Genomic DNA, 15,578 nt, shown 5'->3' with positions numbered 1-15,578 from the left:
CTCATACAAACACATACACAATCACAAACCCACACGCGCACTCACACACACACACATTCAAACACTCATACACACGCATACACACGCACACATACACAGTCGCACACACACACTCGTGCACACACATACACACACACGCACATACACTCATACAAACACACATACACACTCACAAACATGTGCACACACATACACACTCACACGCACATACACTCATACAAACACACACACGCTCACAAACACGTGCACACACACACACATACACTCATACAAACACACGCACATACACTCATACAAACACACATACACGCTCACAAACACGTGCACACACGCACATACACTCATACAAACACACACACACTCATACACTCATACAAACACACACACATCATACACTCATACAAACACACACACACTCATACACATTGTGTGTTGAGTGCCCTCTTGCACATATTATTTCCATGTACACTCTTTAAGGAATATTTCAAGATCTACTCATCATATTATGTTGTGTTTGGGCTCGTTTGAATCACACACTAGCCCGGTGTGAGCTCAGTTCAATTAATCCTCTATCAATAAAAATATATATAAACAAATATATGTTCAAGAAAGGAGTACATAATTACTAAAAAGAAGTTGATAAACAGATCTAATGCAATATCTGGTGATAATATTTGCAATATGAGAGATTAATAAACAATCAAAACAATTTATAATTACAGTAATTCTGACACGACGTTCATGCATTATATATTAAAGGTGGGGTATGTGATTTGCAAAACGGCCGGCAGATTTTGAAAATACACAACTCTAAGGTCCTACCTTCTCTCCTCCAACGCTGGCCCTGACTCTACCCATTCGAAAAACATGGACGCGCAATCATGCACGAGCGAAAACTCAGATGCGCAGTGTTCTAGCAGTGTTCTAGACTCACAGGTCAAACAGTGCATTCACCTGTCAGACAATTTTTCAGAGCAAATTGTTGACACAGCAGGAGGAGGGGGTCGCATACCACTCTTGAAAGGTGTAGAGCTGATTTTCTCATAACTGTAAAAAAAAGAACATCGCCAGCCCTGGCGTCTGTACAGCGGTCTTCTATTCAAAACAGGATTCATAGAAATGTGGAACAACCCCACTAGCACTATAAAAGCTCTATTCTCCATACATAAATACAATCGCTTCCTGTTACTGGGTCACGAAGCTTTGAGTATGCGCATCGAACGGGACACGCAGCCAGGGTGGTGGGGGAGGGGGCATGGTACTGACCGTTTGATTGACACATTTTCTGTCCAATGATTCTAGATGGTCTTGAAAATGATTGGCTGGAGTTTTTCGAGTCCTGCCCGTTCCACAGATGATTAAATTGCTTAATTTTCATTTCAGTGCTTCTAATTTACAGCCAGTAAGTGGGTTAGGAATAGGATTTCAAGTTATTTTGAAAAAATGGTCAAAAAAGAAAATCACATACCCCACCTTTAATACGTATATTAAATGTAATTAAAATGTATATATTATACTGTAAAATAATTTAATAAAATATGAATAATATCATTAATACATTATTAATTATAATACATTATTATACAGTATATTAAAAATAAAGTATAATGTACATAAAATGTCCTAAATGATATAAAAAGATTATATACTTAACCAGCGCAGTATTTATCTGGCACAAAAAGGATGAAATAATTAATTATTTATTATATTAAATGTATATATTAAATTATTATGTATTAAAAGTAAAGTATACTGTATATTGAATTTCATAAATTATATAAAAAGATTATAATTATAATAATAAAAGATGTAATTATCTCAAGCAAAAAGAATTGTTGTAATATCGTATAAATGGTATAAAATAAAATAAAAAGCAGCCTAATTATATAACCGAAATCTTAAAAATATATATATAAAAAAAATGGTGATTATTTCACAACAACAAAACAATTCCCCATAGACCCCTCCTACTTTGTGACACGGGTCGATAATGAAAATTAATACATTTGAAGACTTGTTTTGGGAGGCTAACATTAGACAACTGAAAATAGAGTTCAGCTCAATCCGTATGTGGCGAGGGTCCCGGTGTTCACTTTATTTGTCTCGGGTACTGCGACCTGAGGCTTTGGAGGACCCCTGAGGTCTGAGGACCCTCTTGCCTGGTCCACAATCCAGCCCTGGTCAAGAGAAGTAGTTAGTTACTAGACAGTACATGTGCTGACTGGGCTTGATGGGAATGTCTTCAAGCAGCAGACAGGCGCCAACCAAGACCAACATCCAACCCTATATTTTTAACCTCTGTTGGTCTTCCCTGTCCTACAAGTATCATCTTAGTGCAAGTATTTCCACAAGACTTCTGCAACAAGATTTTTAGGCCAGGCTTTGGTGTGTGGTACATTTTAGCCAGCCAGCAACCACCTGCTTTGGAAAGAGCAGAGGCTTTGTGTTGTAACCACATAATTGCAATATTAAAGTAATGCATTCCAGAGTACTGGCCTCTAGTAAGGGACTGCGAGAATAGGCTTTGTTGTGGCTGGTGCTGCATGTGAAGTCTGATGCAGATCAGATGGCATCAAGGAGACTGTGTTTATACATGTCTGTGTACTCGCCGTTTTACTGTATCACTGGGAAGAGAAAAGCTATGACAAAGGCAAACCTCCATGCAGCCGCATTACACATCACTTTGCAATAATCTGAATATAGTTGCTGCGTACTGATAATTGCAGTGCAATTACAAATGCAAATTGTTATACTGTTCGATTTAAACCACACAAACTGGATCTCTTATGAAGACAGCTATGAAACTTAAGAAAGGCATTGTAAGGGGGTTAAGATGGGCAAGGAGGAGGCGAGAACCGGCTCGACAATAAAAATAAAGTTTAATGATAATCTTAAACAAAAACACACAAACATAAACACATACAGGGCAGCTGCCCGTAAATCTCTCTCTCTCTCTCGAACTGTCGTCACCGGCCGCCTTTATCTCTCGCGCACCCCATCAGGCTGATTGGGTTGGAGTTGGCATCAGTTCATCCTCTGAAGTCCATCATAATAGATTGAAGTGATGTTTGGCTGGCACCGGCTGCATTTAGTCATCATCATTCAGTGACATGTAGCAGTGGAGTCCAACACGAAGCAGGAATGGTGCTGGATCCAGCCGGTTCTGGTGACCTCAGGATAGGAGTCCCGAGGTTGAGACAGGGAAACAAATAAAAAGATGTAAGCATGGATGCCATTAAATTTATTGCAGAGTTAGAGATCATGCTCAATGTTTCTGGTTTCTGGTTCCGGCAGACCCAACTAAAGCAGCCTAATTGTGGGTTGGAGGATAAATAAAGGAGAGCATATGCCTTAATTTAGCAATATTTCTTAGGTGGAAGAATGCTGTTCTACAAACATTTGTAGGACAGATTGGTATCAAATATAACACCTAAGTTCTTCGCTGTTGATGATGATGTAACAGTACATCCATCTAGAGTCAAATTATATTTTAGTGGCTTATTTTTTAGAGTTTTTTGGTCCAATAATTAGAACCTCTGTTTTGTCAGAATTGAGTAGAATGATATTTCTGGCCATCCAATCTTTTATGTCATTGATACACTCTGCTAATTTTGAGAATTGTGAAATCTCATCAGGTTTTGAAGAAGAACCTTCTTCATTCACCAGTTCTCTGATGCACCGACGCGTGGTGCCCGATCACCCCTCCACACTCTCAGGTGGACGGCAGCCGCTCCTCCCTGGGTGGACCGGAGTCAAACCTCCGGCCCCCAGCGGACAGAACGCCCCTCCATGTTCACAGCGACCCGTGGTGACACTCCTCCGCCCCTGGCAGCGGCCCTACCGGTCCAGGCGGTCGGGGAGTCGGTCTTCCCTCGACCCCTCCGCGTTTCTGCGTCACCCGGCAGATGGCAGCGGCTCTCCCCTGGGTGGATGGCAGTGTCGAGGACTCTGTGATGGGCATCCCTCCTCCTCCCCGGGTTTCGGCACCAGTGTAAGGGGGTTAAGATGGGCAAGGAGGAGGTGAGAACCAGCTTGACAATAAAAATAAAGTTTAATGTTAAACTTAAACAAGAACACAAAAAAACACATACAGGGCAGCGGCCTGTAATTATCTTTCTCGAACTGTCGTCACCGGCCGCCTTTATCCCTCGCGTGCCCCATCAGGCTGATTGGGGACCGGGAGTATGTCGTTCCAGCCCGGCACCGCCCTCCTCCGCACTACAGTCATTTCTTGAAGATGGTCTCAACATTCATAGATTTATCATGTAAAGGCTATGTTTTTACTCCAGGTTAGGTTTAAGTTTGGGGGTTGGATTGGGGTGGTTCATTTGATTAAATATGCATTCCTCTTCACTGTATTACGTCCTGTACGCCTGAAAACAACTCTCTTTACAACTCACTTTTGGCGCCCTTCTGTGGACATTTCACCAGCTTTGGCCACTGGGGGCAGTGTTTCAAATTTACGCAAGCACAGAGCGATTTTCGCTAAAGAAAACGCTGTTTCCGATTTCATTTATATCTCTTCCTGTCTAAGTGGGCAGTACTTAGTAAGCTGCAATTTGATCCAGACTTTATGCTGAGAGTCACAACTTTGGCTATGCAAGCCAGGATTGTTCTTCACAAGGACCCCTCACTTCTAAATGAAGCAGGGTTAAGGATGGGCAGCTGATGCTTTATTGAGGCTCATTGTTAATAGAGTGACATGAGGCTGTGGAATGAGGGAGGAATCTGACCATGCTGAACACTCCTAAAACACTGGGATAAAAGTCCTGCAAGTGTCGAGAGCCAGACTGGAGGAATCTGACACTCTTGAGCCCTTGAGAGAGTCTTAACACTCTTCCTCCCAGGTCCTATAGGTCACTGCAAAGAGCAGATCGACTACAATGTCAGGGCAATGTTAGTCTCACATAGCCAGACATCTCACAATTAGCATAAAGTCTGGCCAAGAACCACCCTCTTAGACAGGTTGAAGTTGATTGACCGACACGCAAAGTGACAACTGCAATACACAATTTATGTGAAGTTTAAGGGGGTTTAAATCTGAAATCTGAATTAATATATTGTTTAATTGCTACTAGGGCTGGATAGTAATATAGATTCTGTTTCACAGGCTCTCGATTGGTTTCCATTCCGTTTTCATTCTGGTATATCTCTGCACATATGAAAGAAATTTGAAATCTGAACATTTACCAGCCATTTGCCAAATATACATTTTAATCGTATAGTGTGAAATTTGGTTGCAAATGCGAGTGGTTTTCTCATTGTAGTGGAGAGTTGCACGTAGAGTAAAAAAATCAGTCTTGGGATTTTAGAGTTCAAAGGAAGATCTCAATTTATTTTATGCTTAAAGTATATTACGAAGTTGATTTATTACACTGTTTTTAAATGCGAGCAATCTTCCATTGATGTCTATTTTTTTTGACAGACACTTATGATTGGTTGCCACCTGCCGTTTTTACTCCTCATTTGCATCAAGTTAAACATTTCAAAATGTTTTGATGCTCTCAAGTGATCGCAACACTTGCTCACAGTCAATTCCACAATCCCCCATGCAATAATTTCCCTCGACTCCCTAGAAGTGAATTTGAAAAGGTCTTCTCACCTCACACAAGTGGACACTTAACGTAAACAAAACTATGAATATCTGTAAAAGTTAAACCTCAAAAACAGCAACTAGTTCTTACTCAAAAGTTCTCATTATTGCTGTCTGGGAAGTTTCCTGAAGAACTCCTGGAAATTGCATAAAGCAGCCAATAAGATTGGAACTTGCTGTTTTGAGACCTTGAGCCACTTTTGAAAACAAAAATAACAACACGTCACCTGTCTCATGTGTTTCAGGTTTTAGCCTAAAACATCTCATGGTGCACACTTGTCTGTCTATTTGCAGGCCTGTGCAACTATGATTACAAAGACCCTCAGGAGCCAAAAAACACACATATACAAATGTATGCAATTGTGCGCGCTTTATCCTGCCTGAAAATAAACTAATTTATCTAATGCAGTTATGATCATGTACCTTTTCTTACTTTTAAAACGACCCATTTCATTTTCTTTATCTCACTCACTGAAATAAAGTCATGTTTTTACAGTTCTAGCAAACCATTTAGTCTTGTTTTTTTTTCCATACTTTGGTTTAGATCACAGACACTAAGGCTTTGTTCACTCATTGATTATTGTTCTTCATTTGGCCAGGATCCAAATCTGAACACATTTGTTGCAGACAACAGCGCCTTTTTGTGTGACGGATGACAAAATAAAAAACACGTTAAATCCAATTTGACCATTCATACTGGTACTGCAGTTTCTTGCTTTTATGGAGTTCCAGTTGGAAATTTGAGACATTTTAAAAGTAGTTTTATTTATTAAAAATGCAAGTATTGTAGAATTTATTTATATATATTTTTTATAATACTTTAACTGGCATTACCTTATGTTCTTTAACTGGTATTACCTTAAAGTATTACCTTATGTTCTTTAACTGGCATTACCTTATGTTCTTTAACTGGCATTACCTTATGTTCTTTAACTGGCATTACCTTATGTTCATTAACTGGTATTACCTTAAAGTATTACCTTATGTTCTTTAACTGGCATTACCTTATGTTCTTTAACTGGCATTACCTTATGTTCTTTAACTGGCATTACCTTATGTTCTTTAACTGGCATTACCTTATGTTCTTTAACTGGCATTACCTTATGTTCTTTAACTGGCATTACCTTATGTTCTTTAACTGGCATTACCTTATGTTCTTTAACTGGCATTACCTTATGTTCTTTAACTGGCATTACCTTATGTTCTTTAACTGGCATTACCTTATGTTCTTTAACTGGCATTACCTTATGTTCTTTAACTGGCATTACCTTATGTTCTTTAACTGGCATTACCTTATGTTCTTTAACTGGCATTACCTTATGTTCTTTAACTGGCATTACCTTATGTTCTTTAACTGGCATTACCTTATGTTCTTTAACTGGCATTACCTTATGTTCTTTAACTGGCATTACCTTATGTTCTTTAACTGGCATTACCTTATGTTCTTTAACTGGCATTACCTTATGTTCTTTAACTGGCATTACCTTATGTTCTTTAACTGGCATTACCTTATGTTCTTTAACTGGCATTACCTTATGTTCTTTAACTGGTATTACCTTATGTTCTTTAACTGGCATTACCTTATGTTCTTTAACTGGCATTACCTTATGTTCTTTAACTGGTATTACCTTATGTTCTTTAACTGGTATTACCTTATGTTCTTTAACTGGTATTACCTTATGTTCTTTAACTGGTATTACCTTATGTTCTTTAACTGGTATTACCTTATGTTCTTTAACTGGCATTACCTTATGTTCTTTTTAACTGGTATTACCTTATGTTCTTTAACTGGCATTACCTTATGTTCTTTAACTGGTATTACCTTATGTTCTTTAACTGGTATTACCTTATGTTCTTTAACTGGCATTACCTTATGTTCTTTAACTGGCATTACCTTATGTTCTTTAACTGGCATTACCTTATGTTCTTTAACTGGCATTACCTTATGTTCTTTAACTGGCATTACCTTATGTTCTTTAACTGGCATTACCTTATGTTCTTTAACTGGTATTACCTTATGTTCTTTAACTGGTATTACCTTATGTTCTTTAACTGGTATTACCTTATGTTCTTTAACTGGCATTACCTTATGTTCTTTAACTGGCATTACCTTATGTTCTTTAACTGGTATTACCTTATGTTCTTTAACTGGTATTACCTTATGTTCTTTAACTGGTATTACCTTATGTTCTTTAACTGGTATTACCTTATGTTCTTTAACTGGCATTACCTTATGTTCTTTAACTGGCATTACCTTATGTTCTTTAACTGGCATTACCTTATGTTCTTTAACTGGTATTACCTTATGTTCTTTAACTGGTATTACCTTATGTTCTTTAACTGGCATTACCTTATGTTCTTTAACTGGTATTACCTTATGTTCTTTAACTGGTATTACCTTATGTTCTTTAACTGGTATTACCTTATGTTCTTTAACTGGCATTACCTTATGTTCTTTAACTGGTATTACCTTATGTTCTTTAACTGGTATTACCTTATGTTCTTTAACTGGTATTACCTTATGTTCTTAACTGTATTACCTTATGTTCTTTAACTGGCATTACCTTATGTTCTTTAACTGGTATTACCTTATGTTCTTTAACTGGTATTACCTTATGTTCTTTAACTGGCATTACCTTATGTTCTTTAACTGGTATTACCTTATGTTCTTTAACTGGTATTACCTTATGTTCTTTAACTGGCATTACCTTATGTTCTTTAACTGGCATTACCTTATGTTCTTTAACTGGCATTACCTTATGTTCTTTAACTGGTATTACCTTATGTTCTTTAACTGGTATTACCTTATGTTCTTTAACTGGTATTACCTTATGTTCTTTAACTGGTATTACCTTATGTTCTTTAACTGGTATTACCTTATGTTCTTTAACTGGCATTACCTTATGTTCTTTAACTGGCATTACCTTATGTTCTTTAACTGGTATTACCTTATGTTCTTTAACTGGTATTACCTTAAAGTATTACCTTATGTTCTTTAACTGGTATTACCTTATGTTCTTTAACTGGTATTACCTTATGTTCTTTAACTGGTATTACCTTATGTTCTTTAACTGGCATTACCTTATGTTCTTTAACTGGCATTACCTTATGTTCTTTAACTGGTATTACCTTATGTTCTTTAACTGGTATTACCTTATGTTCTTTAACTGGCATTACCTTATGTTCTTTAACTGGTATTACCTTAAAGTATTACCTTATGTTCTTTAACTGGTATTACCTTATGTTCTTTAACTGGCATTACCTTATGTTCTTTAACTGGCATTACCTTATGTTCTTTAACTGGCATTACCTTATGTTCTTTAACTGGCATTACCTTATGTTCTTTAACTGGCATTACCTTATGTTCTTTAACTGGCATTACCTTATGTTCTTTAACTGGCATTACCTTATGTTCTTTAACTGGCATTACCTTATGTTCTTTAACTGGCATTACCTTATGTTCTTTAACTGGTATTACCTTATGTTCTTTAACTGGCATTACCTTATGTTCTTTAACTGGCATTACCTTATGTTCTTTAACTGGCATTACCTTATGTTCTTTAACTGGCATTACCTTATGTTCTTTAACTGGTATTACCTTAAAGTATTACCTTATGTTCTTTAACTGGCATTACCTTATGTTCTTTAACTGGCATTACCTTATGTTCTTTAACTGGTATTACCTTATGTTCTTTAACTGGCATTACCTTATGTTCTTTAACTGGCATTACCTTATGTTCTTTAACTGGTATTACCTTATGTTCTTTAACTGGCATTACCTTATGTTCTTTAACTGGCATTACCTTATGTTCTTTAACTGGCATTACCTTATGTTCTTTAACTGGTATTACCTTATGTTCTTTAACTGGTATTACCTTATGTTCTTTAACTGGCATTACCTTATGTTCTTTAACTGGCATTACCTTATGTTCTTTAACTGGTATTACCTTATGTTCTTTAACTGGTATTACCTTAAAGTATTACCTTATGTTCTTTAACTGGCATTACCTTATGTTCTTTAACTGGCATTACCTTATGTTCTTTAACTGGTATTACCTTATGTTCTTTAACTGGTATTACCTTATGTTCTTTAACTGGTATTACCTTATGTTCTTTAACTGGTATTACCTTATGTTCTTTAACTGGTATTACCTTATGTTCTTTAACTGGCATTACCTTATGTTCTTTAACTGGTATTACCTTATGTTCTTTAACTGGTATTACCTTATGTTCTTTAACTGGTATTACCTTATGTTCTTTAACTGGTATTACCTTATGTTCTTTAACTGGTATTACCTTATGTTCTTTAACTGGCATTACCTTATGTTCTTTAACTGGTATTACCTTATGTTCTTTAACTGGTATTACCTTATGTTCTTTAACTGGCATTACCTTATGTTCTTTAACTGGTATTACCTTATGTTCTTTAACTGGTATTACCTTATGTTCTTTAACTGGTATTACCTTATGTTCTTTAACTGGTATTACCTTATGTTCTTTAACTGGTATTACCTTATGTTCTTTAACTGGTATTACCTTATGTTCTTTTAACTGGTATTACCTTATGTTCTTTAACTGGTATTACCTTATGTTCTTTAACTGGTATTACCTTATGTTCTTTAACTGGCATTACCTTATGTTCTTTAACTGGTATTACCTTATGTTCTTTAACTGGTATTACCTTATGTTCTTTAACTGGTATTACCTTATGTTCTTTAACTGGTATTACCTTATGTTCTTTAACTGGTATTACCTTATGTTCTTTAACTGGTATTACCTTATGTTCTTTAACTGGTATTACCTTATGTTCTTTAACTGGCATTACCTTATGTTCTTTAACTGGCATTACCTTATGTTCTTTAACTGGTATTACCTTATGTTCTTTAACTGGTATTACCTTATGTTCTTTAACTGGTATTACCTTATGTTCTTTAACTGGCATTACCTTATGTTCTTTAACTGGCATTACCTTATGTTCTTTAACTGGTATTACCTTATGTTCTTTAACTGGCATTACCTTATGTTCTTTAACTGGCATTACCTTATGTTCTTTAACTGGCATTACCTTATGTTCTTTAACTGGTATTACCTTATGTTCTTTAACTGGTATTACCTTATGTTCTTTAACTGGCATTACCTTATGTTCTTTAACTGGCATTACCTTATGTTCTTTAACTGGTATTACCTTATGTTCTTTAACTGGTATTACCTTATGTTCTTTAACTGGTATTACCTTATGTTCTTTAACTGGCATTACCTTATGTTCTTTAACTGGCATTACCTTATGTTCTTTAACTGGTATTACCTTATGTTCTTTAACTGGCATTACCTTATGTTCTTTAACTGGTATTACCTTATGTTCTTTAACTGGCATTACCTTATGTTCTTTAACTGGCATTACCTTATGTTCTTTAACTGGTATTACCTTATGTTCTTTAACTGGCATTACCTTATGTTCTTTAACTGGTATTACCTTATGTTCTTTAACTGGTATTACCTTATGTTCTTTAACTGGCATTACCTTATGTTCTTTAACTGGCATTACCTTATGTTCTTTAACTGGTATTACCTTATGTTCTTTAACTGGTATTACCTTATGTTCTTTAACTGGTATTACCTTATGTTCTTTAACTGGCATTACCTTATGTTCTTTAACTGGTATTACCTTATGTTCTTTAACTGGCATTACCTTATGTTCTTTAACTGGTATTACCTTATGTTCTTTAACTGGCATTACCTTATGTTCTTTAACTGGTATTACCTTATGTTCTTTAACTGGCATTACCTTATGTTCTTTAACTGGTATTACCTTATGTTCTTTAACTGGCATTACCTTATGTTCTTTTAACTGGTATTACCTTATGTTCTTTAACTGGTATTACCTTATGTTCTTTAACTGGCATTACCTTATGTTCTTTAACTGGTATTACCTTATGTTCTTTAACTGGCATTACCTTATGTTCTTTAACTGGTATTACCTTATGTTCTTTAACTGGTATTACCTTATGTTCTTTAACTGGTATTACCTTATGTTCTTTAACTGGCATTACCTTATGTTCTTTAACTGGTATTACCTTATGTTCTTTAACTGGTATTACCTTATGTTCTTTAACTGGCATTACCTTATGTTCTTTAACTGGTATTACCTTATGTTCTTTAACTGGTATTACCTTATGTTCTTTAACTGGCATTACCTTATGTTCTTTAACTGGCATTACCTTATGTTCTTTAACTGGTATTACCTTATGTTCTTTAACTGGTATTACCTTATGTTCTTTAACTGGTATTACCTTATGTTCTTTAACTGGTATTACCTTATGTTCTTTAACTGGTATTACCTTATGTTCTTTAACTGGTATTACCTTATGTTCTTTCTTAACTGGTATTACCTTATGTTCTTTAACTGGTATTACCTTATGTTCTTTAACTGGTATTACCTTATGTTCTTTAACTGGTATTACCTTATGTTCTTTAACTGGTATTACCTTATGTTCTTTAACTGGCATTACCTTATGTTCTTTAACTGGTATTACCTTATGTTCTTTAACTGGTATTACCTTATGTTCTTTAACTGGCATTACCTTATGTTCTTTAACTGGTATTACCTTATGTTCTTTAACTGGTATTACCTTATGTTCTTTAACTGGTATTACCTTATGTTCTTTAACTGGTATTACCTTATGTTCTTTAACTGGTATTACCTTATGTTCTTTAACTGGTATTACCTTATGTTCTTTAACTGGTATTACCTTATGTTCTTTAACTGGTATTACCTTATGTTCTTTAACTGGTATTACCTTATGTTCTTTAACTGGTATTACCTTATGTTCTTTAACTGGTATTACCTTATGTTCTTTAACTGGTATTACCTTATGTTCTTTAACTGGTATTACCTTATGTTCTTTAACTGGTATTACCTTATGTTCTTTAACTGGTATTACCTTATGTTCTTTAACTGGTATTACCTTATGTTCTTTAACTGGTATTACCTTATGTTCTTTAACTGGTATTACCTTATGTTCTTTAACTGGTATTACCTTATGTTCTTTAACTGGTATTACCTTAAAGTATTACCTTATGTTCTTTAACTGGTATTACCTTAAAGTATTACCTTATGTTCTTTAACTGGTATTACCTTATGTTCTTTAACTGGTATTACCTTATGTTCTTTAACTGGTATTACCTTATGTTCTTTAACTGGTATTACCTTATGTTCTTTAACTGGTATTACCTTATGTTCTTTAACTGGTATTACCTTATAATGTATTACCTTATGTTCTTTAACTGGTATTACCTTATGTTCTTTAACTGGTATTACCTTATGTTCTTTAACTGGTATTACCTTATGTTCTTTAACTGGTATTACCTTATGTTCTTTAACTGGTATTACCTTAAAGTATTACCTTATGTTCTTTAACTGGCATTACCTTATGTTCTTTAACTGGTATTACCTTATGTTCTTTAACTGGTATTACCTTAAAGTATTACCTTATGTTCTTTAACTGGTATTACCTTAAAGTATTACCTTATGTTCTTTAACTGGTATTACCTTAAAGTATTACCTTATGTTCTTTAACTGGCATTACCTTATGTTCTTTAACTGGTATTACCTTATGTTCTTTAACTGGTATTACCTTATGTTCTTTAACTGGTATTACCTTATGTTCTTTAACTGGCATTACCTTATGTTCTTTAACTGGCATTACCTTATGTTCTTTAACTGGCATTACCTTATGTTCTTTAACTGGCATTACCTTATGTTCTTTAACTGGCATTACCTTATGTTCTTTAACTGGCATTACCTTATGTTCTTTAACTGGCATTACCTTATGTTCTTTAACTGGCATTACCTTATGTTCTTTAACTGGCATTACCTTATGTTCTTTAACTGGCATTACCTTATGTTCTTTAACTGGCATTACCTTATGTTCTTTAACTGGCATTACCTTATGTTCTTTAACTGGCATTACCTTATGTTCTTTAACTGGTATTACCTTATGTTCTTTAACTGGTATTACCTTATGTTCTTTAACTGGTATTACCTTATGTTCTTTAACTGGCATTACCTTATGTTCTTTAACTGGTATTACCTTATGTTCTTTAACTGGTATTACCTTATGTTCTTTAACTGGCATTACCTTATGTTCTTTAACTGGTATTACCTTATGTTCTTTAACTGGCATTACCTTATGTTCTTTAACTGGTATTACCTTATGTTCTTTAACTGGCATTACCTTATGTTCTTTAACTGGTATTACCTTATGTTCTTTAACTGGCATTACCTTATGTTCTTTAACTGGTATTACCTTATGTTCTTTAACTGGCATTACCTTATGTTCTTTAACTGGTATTACCTTATGTTCTTTAACTGGCATTACCTTATGTTCTTTAACTGGCATTACCTTATGTTCTTTAACTGGCATTACCTTATGTTCTTTAACTGGCATTACCTTATGTTCTTTAACTGGCATTACCTTATGTTCTTTAACTGGTATTACCTTATGTTCTTTAACTGGTATTACCTTATGTTCTTTAACTGGTATTACCTTATGTTCTTTAACTGGTATTACCTTATGTTCTTTAACTGGTATTACCTTATGTTCTTTAACTGGTATTACCTTATGTTCTTTAACTGGTATTACCTTATGTTCTTTAACTGGTATTACCTTATGTTCTTTAACTGGCATTACCTTATGTTCTTTAACTGGCATTACCTTATGTTCTTTAACTGGTATTACCTTATGTTCTTTAACTGGTATTACCTTATGTTCTTTAACTGGTATTACCTTATGTTCTTTAACTGGCATTACCTTATGTTCTTTAACTGGTATTACCTTATGTTCTTTAACTGGTATTACCTTATGTTCTTTAACTGGTATTACCTTATGTTCTTTAACTGGTATTACCTTATGTTCTTTAACTGGTATTACCTTATGTTCTTTAACTGGCATTACCTTATTTTCTTTAACTGGTATTACCTTATGTTCTTTAACTGGTATTACCTTATGTTCTTTAACTGGCATTACCTTATGTTCTTTAACTGGCATTACCTTATGTTCTTTAACTGGTATTACCTTATGTTCTTTAACTGGTATTACCTTATGTTCTTTAACTGGTATTACCTTAAAGTATTACCTTATGTTCTTTAACTGGCATTACCTTATGTTCTTTAACTGGTATTACCTTATGTTCTTTAACTGGTATTACCTTATGTTCTTTAACTGGTATTACCTTATGTTCTTTAACTGGTATTACCTTATGTTCTTTAACTGGTATTACCTTATGTTCTTTAACTGGTATTACCTTATGTTCTTTAACTGGTATTACCTTATGTTCTTTAACTGGTATTACCTTATGTTCTTTAACTGGTATTACCTTATGTTCTTTAACTGGTATTACCTTATGTTCTTTAACTGGTATTACCTTATGTTCTTTAACTGGCATTACCTTATGTTCTTTAACTGGTATTACCTTAAAGTATTACCTTATGTTCTTTAACTGGCATTACCTTATGTTCTTTAACTGGCATTACCTTATGTTCTTTAACTGGTATTACCTTATGTTCTTTAACTGGCATTACCTTATGTTCTTTAACTGGCATTACCTTATGTTCTTTAACTGGTATTACCTTATGTTCTTTAACTGGCATTACCTTATGTTCTTTAACTGGCATTACCTTATGTTCTTTAACTGGCATTACCTTATGTTCTTTAACTGGTATTACCTTATGTTCTTTAACTGGCATTACCTTATGTTCTTTAACTGGTATTACCTTATGTTCTTTAACTGGTATTACCTTATGTTCTTTAACTGGCATTACCTTATGTTCTTTAACTGGTATTACCTTATGTTCTTTAACTGGCATTACCTTATGTTCTTTAACTGGTATTACCTTATGTTCTTTAACTGGTATTACCTTATGTTCTTTAACTGGTATTACCTTATGTTCTTTAACTGGCATTACCTTATGTTCTTTAACTGGTAT

At 34.6% G+C, this 15,578-nt stretch overlaps 1 protein-coding gene across 2 annotated transcripts in view; it reads left to right on the top strand.

Moving 5' to 3' along the window:
* LOC127619372 (piezo-type mechanosensitive ion channel component 1-like) overlaps positions 1–15,578 on the top strand; it is a 140,393-nt gene that overhangs the window by 60,171 nt on the left and 64,644 nt on the right. The gene's annotated exons all lie outside the window — the stretch shown is intronic.

The sequence above is a fragment of the Xyrauchen texanus genome, chromosome 2, assembly GCF_025860055.1.
Source record: "Xyrauchen texanus isolate HMW12.3.18 chromosome 2, RBS_HiC_50CHRs, whole genome shotgun sequence".
NCBI classification, from domain to species: Eukaryota; Metazoa; Chordata; class Actinopteri; order Cypriniformes; family Catostomidae; genus Xyrauchen; species Xyrauchen texanus.
Note: the sequence above shows the minus strand (reverse complement) of the source record. Positions and strands in the feature narration are given on the sequence as shown.